The following is a 6928-nucleotide window of genomic DNA, read 5'->3' as shown; positions in this document are numbered from 1 at the left end:
AACTGATAAATTATATCAAACAATTAAAGCAGAAAAAAGAAGGAACACTTCTCCCCTCATTTTAGGAATTCAACACACTAATGAACTCTTAAGGAGCACACAAACAACTTCTTTTCATACCATAAATTTTTTTGCTTAAATTCTTTTATTGGTACATTTTAGGTATACAGTATGTTTACATTTATCATTGGGTGCTTGTACCTGTACATGATGTATCTTGGTTCTTATTTTTTACCCCGTTGCCTGTGCACCCTTCACCCCCTCTACACCCTTCCCTATTTACATAGACTTTGTTTCAATTTCATTTTCTTTTCTCATAATTTTTCCTTTCCTTTCTTCCCTTTCCCCTTCCCCTCCCACCTCCCCTAACCCTTTGGACCTTTTCTTCTTTATCCTTACGTATTCATTGTTTCTCTTGATAGCAAATTTCTCAACAAAGCTCTTGTTCCTTATTGAGTTGTAACTTCCAATTGTCCTCTGATCTGACTTCTCTTCATTCTCTCCTCTTCCCTGGACCTCTCTCATAGAGCACCCTTCCCAATCTGCACATTCTCATTGTCACCTTTACATATGTCCCCTCAAATTCAGCATTCTCTGAATGTAGTAGTGTGTGTCAAGCCGGACTATTTGCTTTCCTTGGAGCATATATTAAATCTTTAAGTCTTCATTCCCTTTGTTTGTGTTGTCTTTGTCTCTTGTATATCCATAATTTTACAGCCCAACTTTATCTCATTGTCTCCTCTGTCCAAGAGATTTCTTTTATGATTCAAAAAGAAGAAAAAGTCTACATTCTCTGACATCCCACAGGAGTTCATCTAGATGTTCACCTTATATTAATATATATATCTATGCAGTATATCAACTATAATACCTTGCACATTACAGGTGTTCAATCTGATAACAGTAAAATTAAAAAGAAGGATTAATAGAGTGTGACATCAATAAGTGGAACAGATGAGAATGAATTTCAAAGGAAATGGGGCTGATGAGTAATGCTGATAATACTAAAATCTGAAAACAGCATTAGACATCTAAAAAAGAATCTCCATTTTTTACTATGAAATGAAGGAAATAACATGAAAGATGTCCTCTGTTTGGACAAAAATTCAGGAAATAATGTGAGTAGAGGTCAGAGAAGTTATGTTATATATTGGAAGTAGTAGTGAGGATTCAAGGCAAGGAAGGAGCAAGACAGTATGACTTGAGAAATGGTATAAGTTTCCAGGATGGAAGAAGATTATACAATGGAAAACCAGAGAACAGGGGTATATAGATGAAGAGGAGATAGATGCAAAGAAGGAAATTATACCTGAAGATGAGGGAAGGAGAGCTAAATTGATAGGAAATTTTTAGCCCAGCACTCAACCCTCATAACCAGCAGAAGGGGAGTAAAAGGGACTAGCTAAAGAGCATGGTATTTCTAATTGATGATTACATTTCCGAGCTCAAACTTGTTAAATCAGCTTTCCTCCTTTCTTTTTGAGTGTTGATTTCACCTGTTGTTTTCAGTTGCTCTATGAAGCTTCCAGATAACCCCCTCCATGGGCTGCTGCTGGGTCAAGTTTACATCTTGCTTTATCTGCAGCAGAACAGATAATACTCTTTGAAAAGTGGAAAATATCTGTCTTTGGATAAAGGGGGGTGTGCTTCTCCAGCTGGAAATTTAGCTACAAGCAAGAGTCAGGGGATTCTTAGGTGCAGATCTAAGTCCATGAAGAAAGGGCACTGAGTAAACCTACTCTCTTTTGCATACCTGAGGGGTTCAATTACAAGCATCATTTCCACTGTAACTAGAATTGAACTTGACTATTATTTGGAATGAAGCAAAGCAAATGATAGCTTAAGAGATAAAAGTCTTCTATACAATGAGAAAAAAACATGATGTGAATATTAAAACATGCTTATTATTAAAGTTACTCTTACAGCACAGATTTTCAGTGTCAGACAGAAACCCAAATCATTAAATTCTAGGGGTGTAGTGTTTTCAGGATGTGAGGCATGTTTGCATATAATGTGTTTTTAGGACTGTGAGGTCACTGTGGGAAATATTTGTAATTTAACAATAAACATCCCAAAAGACTTTTTCCAATCATCACTTGAAGATTACCACTATCTTAGAGGTGCAGAATATTTTCAGGGTCAAAGGACAGCTGAATACACATAGGTGACCATATATCTTTGCCCTGTGTCCAAAGTGCTCTTACTGAATTCATGAGAAATTGATGTTATATTAAATATTTTTTAAATAGTTGGATATCAGAGCTTGTGTAAAGTACCTCTCAGAAAAAAAGTTCCTCAAATATTTCTTCTAGGGACACCAGCTCCTCCTCTCCTCTCTCAAATCCCCCAGTAACTGTGAGTCATCAATTTTCATCTCTCCATAAGAACTCCATGAGGCCAATTTTAATATCCTTGCTCTATTTAGAGCAATTTAGTTTTGCCTCTCTGCTTCTCCATTTGGCTTTGATTTTTTAATGAGAAGTCAAGGTAAGGGATATAGTTATTTATATACTGTATAATGTACATAGCTCAAAGTTTTATATAGAGGAAGGAGACCCTGGTCAGCTTCTCTCTAATTTCCAGTCTACCTTCTCCAGGTCATAAACAAGGGCTCAAAGCCCTAGGCTTAAGATTAATTCCATATTTCACTGCTAAAATGTAACTATTCTGGTTATTCAGACATCTTGAGAACCAGAGATTTTGGTTACTTAAACTCTTCTAAGATTTTCTCACTATTCCCTCTGTGGCTTTTTCTGAACTTTTTCATGAGATTTCCTGTCTGCATCACCTTGCTTGAGTTACCAGGTCTTGACCTATCATGCATGCCCATTATTTGGATTAATAACCATATTCATTTTGGCTTCCTCCTAATGCTGACACTCTTGGCTTGCCTTGCCTTGCCTTGCTGTTGCCAGTGGTCACTATTATACTTCTCCCTGTTTGACACTGATTATTTAATTGCTCTAGAATTCTGTCACTGACCACACTTCTTAATTCTAGTGTGGCCTTGACTTCAAATTTTGAACTTTAAAGTAGGAAGAGAACTTGAAGATTATGCAGCCCTTCCATTTCTTTGATCCAAGACAATAGAAAACTGAGGTCTAACAAAGATTTGTTATAGCTAGAAGTAAAATGAAAGCTTCCTAATGCAAAGGCCACTGGTCTTGTCCCTGAACTATGCTTCTCCTTGTCAAAGTGAACTTAGAAAGAGACTTGGCCCCTTGTTGTTTGTTTTTCATCTTTATAATAAAACAGCTCCAAAGGTCTCTGTGGGAGCCATTGCAAGATATGTCAGTCAAAGCCTGAAGACCTGAGGACTCCCTGAGGACATGATTGGGTCATTAGCACAGACACACTATGAGCCTCCTTTTATAAGCATAAATCAGCCATGCATGTGCAGTATGGTCATGCAAGGTCACACAGCTGTTGTTTTTCAGTATGTGATAATGGGTACTATAACTGCCCAGCATTAAAGAGGTTTGTAGCTGTTGCTAATGTCTGCCTCACCCACCTTTTACTTTTTGGAATTCTCACCTGAAAAATTAGCCCTTCAGCCCCTTAACCCTCAACTCTGACACTGGGCATAGTCAGCAGGATGCATAGGTGAGTGTCCCCAAGGCATCTATGGAAGCAGCGCCCGACAGTGAGGGGAAAACCCAGGAAGCTACTAATATGAATCCCCCTGGATGCTAGTAGCTACCTTCTTGGCAACTTGGAGATCTCCAGGGGATTGGGAGGCAGTCCATCTGACACCTGGAGATGTTTTATGGGATTTGTAAATGCTGGAGATACAGATTCCCCTACCCTACTGTGAATCAGTGGGGTGGGTAGCTTTGTTGGTTTTTACTCTCTTCCACAATGTGAGACAGGAGGCAGAAGATCTTGTCCAGCAGGTGGACCAATTGCAGTGAAAAGAGGAGAGAAACATCTGGCTGTGGTGGAGGTCATACTGAGGGGTGCCAAAAGCTCTGTGTCCTCCTGGAGAGTAAATCCCAATCTCCAGGAGGCTCCTCTAGTGTTTCAGGCAAGGCCCACTATCCCACAAGAGGTGAAAACAGAGGAACATTTGGCCCATGGAGGGGACCTGGGAGACCACTTACTTCTACCCATCATATAGACCCATACAGCTACGGAACTGTGGGAGCTGGCAAAACAATTAAAGGATGAGTGAGACAGTGTCTGCATGGCTGCTATGGCTATGGGAGGAAAGGTCTGACAACATGGAGTCAAACTCCCAGGAGATGGTCCAATTGACCAGCATAGCTGAAAATCCCTCTATACCTGCACTTTGCAGGATGCAGAGACTGGACCACAAAGCAGGCTATCAGACCTTGACAAACTGGCTGAAGACCCATCTGGTTTAGCCAAACCCAAGCAACTTGCTAGAGTAAGTCACTAAATGGACAACCTGCCTGGACTTGATAGGTGTGCTGTGAGAAATGGGCACCCACCAGATGATGTCTGGTGCACAATATCCTAGCCCTGATAAGGAACTGCTCACAGTGTGCATGAAAGATTTGAACCAATGGGCCAGCCAGCATGTTTGGCATGGTGGCAGCCCTGCTGGTGCCTTTTGTAGATCACCTGACTCATGATGTAGTAGAGACCTTGGCATAACTGGGTGGTGTAGAATTGAAACACCAGAGTAAGGTGAGACCTGTCAAAACCCAGCCACCAAAGAAAAAGAATCAAGTGGCCCCAGGCCGACCAGCCTCACAGGAACAGATGACTGGCCCATTGAAAGTAAGCAGACACCAGCTTTGGGCAGACCTCATTGCAGCCAACTTAGCAGCTGATAAGATAGATGGGCACCCCTTAGACATATTGTCTTTGTTGAAACAACTCTACCCTGACCAGCAAAACTTGCTGATGGGCCCAAAGGTCAAGGAGGCCCTGGTGAAACAGAATGAGATGACACTGACAGGCTTTTACCCAGACTAGGAGACAGGCTGAGTATCTGGTTGCTTGAAACCCCTGCAAACCAGAGGCCACATGTGGAATTAACTATTTACTGGTACCTGAAAAATGTACAATGTGTGCTGGCATTGGTGGATACCAGAGCTGAGTCAATGCTGATTTATGGCAACTCAGACCATTTCAAAAGACACACTTCATTCAGAGAAGGGTATGGAGGTCACTATATCATGGTCCAGAAGGTTGACGTGACCTCAGGCATCGGGTGTTTGATCCCACACCTGTATGATGTCTATGTTTCCCCAGTTAATGAATACATCCTGGGGGTAGACATATTGATTGGTGCCCGGTTGGACACTATGCATGGAGAATTCCATTTGCAGATTCATGTGGTAAAAACCATTGTCCAAGGACATCCTCATCACGTACTGTTGACTCTCCCACAGGCAATGTGGGTTGTGTGGTATGAAGCTACTGGCTGCCTGGGGTTCACGAGAAAATAGGATCGACTGTTGTGAAATTGGAAGGGGCAGGGGAGATACACCCTGAACAAAGTCCAGTTTGTCCATGCAGAACCTAGACAGGATGTGGTAAATGACTGTGTACTACTGGGAACTGAACACTAACTCCTCTGTTGTACATGGCAGTACCCAATATTGCAGACTTGGACCAGATTACCCTGACACTAGGTTTATACCATTATGTAGTAGTCTTGCCCAATACTTTCTTCTCCATCTCTATTATACCTGAGAGTCAAGATCAATTTGCCTTCACCTGGGAGGGCAGGCAATGGACCTTTCAAGTGTTGCCACAAGGCTATTTGCATAGCTCTACTTAGTGTCATGGCCTGGTGGCCCAGGACCTGGTCACCTGGTCAAAGCCACACTCTGTGTCTTTGTTCCATTACATTGATGATGTTACATTAATCACTGATTACCTTACAGATTTGGAAGTTGCCACACAGTCTGAAGGAAGCTTTGCTGGCCATCAGTGAAGACAAGGCCCAGGGACCTGGCTTGTCTGTCAAATTCCTGGGTGTTATCTGGTTAGGTAGCAGAAAAGTAATCTCTGATGCAATAATTGATAAACTCCAGGCATATCCCAGGCTGAATACAGTATGCTAGTAAAAGCTTGCTAGGTTTCTGGCAGACTTTCATACTGCACCTAGCTACCTTGTTGCACCCATTATACCAGATGACCTGGAACTGTGCAACATGGGGACTGGACTGAAAGAGCCCCAAAAGGGAAGTCACATAAGTACAAGCCCTCTAAATCACTGGCCCTACCCTGTGTTTAATCCTAACTGTGAATATGGTTGAGGTTGGGTTTGGCTGGGGCTTATGGCAAAAGCAAGGGAAGCAGAAGCACCCTATTGGCTTTTGCTAACAGTTGTGGAGAAGAACTGAAACCAGGTGTTCCCTGATTGAGAAGCAGTTAGCAATGGTATATGCTGTGCTGCACAGCTGTGAAGGAATCACAGGGAGCAAACTGTGGAAGTGCAGACTAGGTGCCCAATAGAGGGCTGGAGACATACATGGTTGAATTATCCCAGGGGTGGAGTAGCCTAGGCCCCCACCTTGGCACTACAGGGACTATATCTATAGTAGAGACCCTCCTTTTTGGCCAGCTCACTGGGGCCAAACCAGCAGTGAACAGGTTGATGGACTACAGGTTATGACCCCTAGCCTCTATGTGAAAGGGAAGGAGGGATTCCCTGGCCAAGGCCTGGTACACCAATGACTTGAATTAAAGCATAACCCCGCAATGGATGGCAGTCACTGTCTTGCGCAGTACAGAAACACTCTGGTTTGAAATTGGAACAGGCAAGTTGAGCCAGTGGACAGAGTTGTGGGCAATATGGTTACTTGTTATGCATGAGGATGAACCTCTGCATACTTGCACAGTTGGACCATATTCCAAGGGCTAACGTTCTTGTTACCAGCCTGGGTGGCCAAAGATCAGCAGATAAGGCATTGACCTTTATGGAGCACTGAGTTATGGCAAGACTTGTGGG

This window comes from Heterocephalus glaber, unplaced genomic scaffold (assembly GCF_053883595.1).
Source record: "Heterocephalus glaber isolate CG9 unplaced genomic scaffold, H.glaber_assembly_v1.0 deba00001457, whole genome shotgun sequence".
Lineage (NCBI taxonomy): Eukaryota > Metazoa > Chordata > Mammalia > Rodentia > Bathyergidae > Heterocephalus > Heterocephalus glaber.
This window is presented reverse-complemented; position numbering follows the sequence as displayed.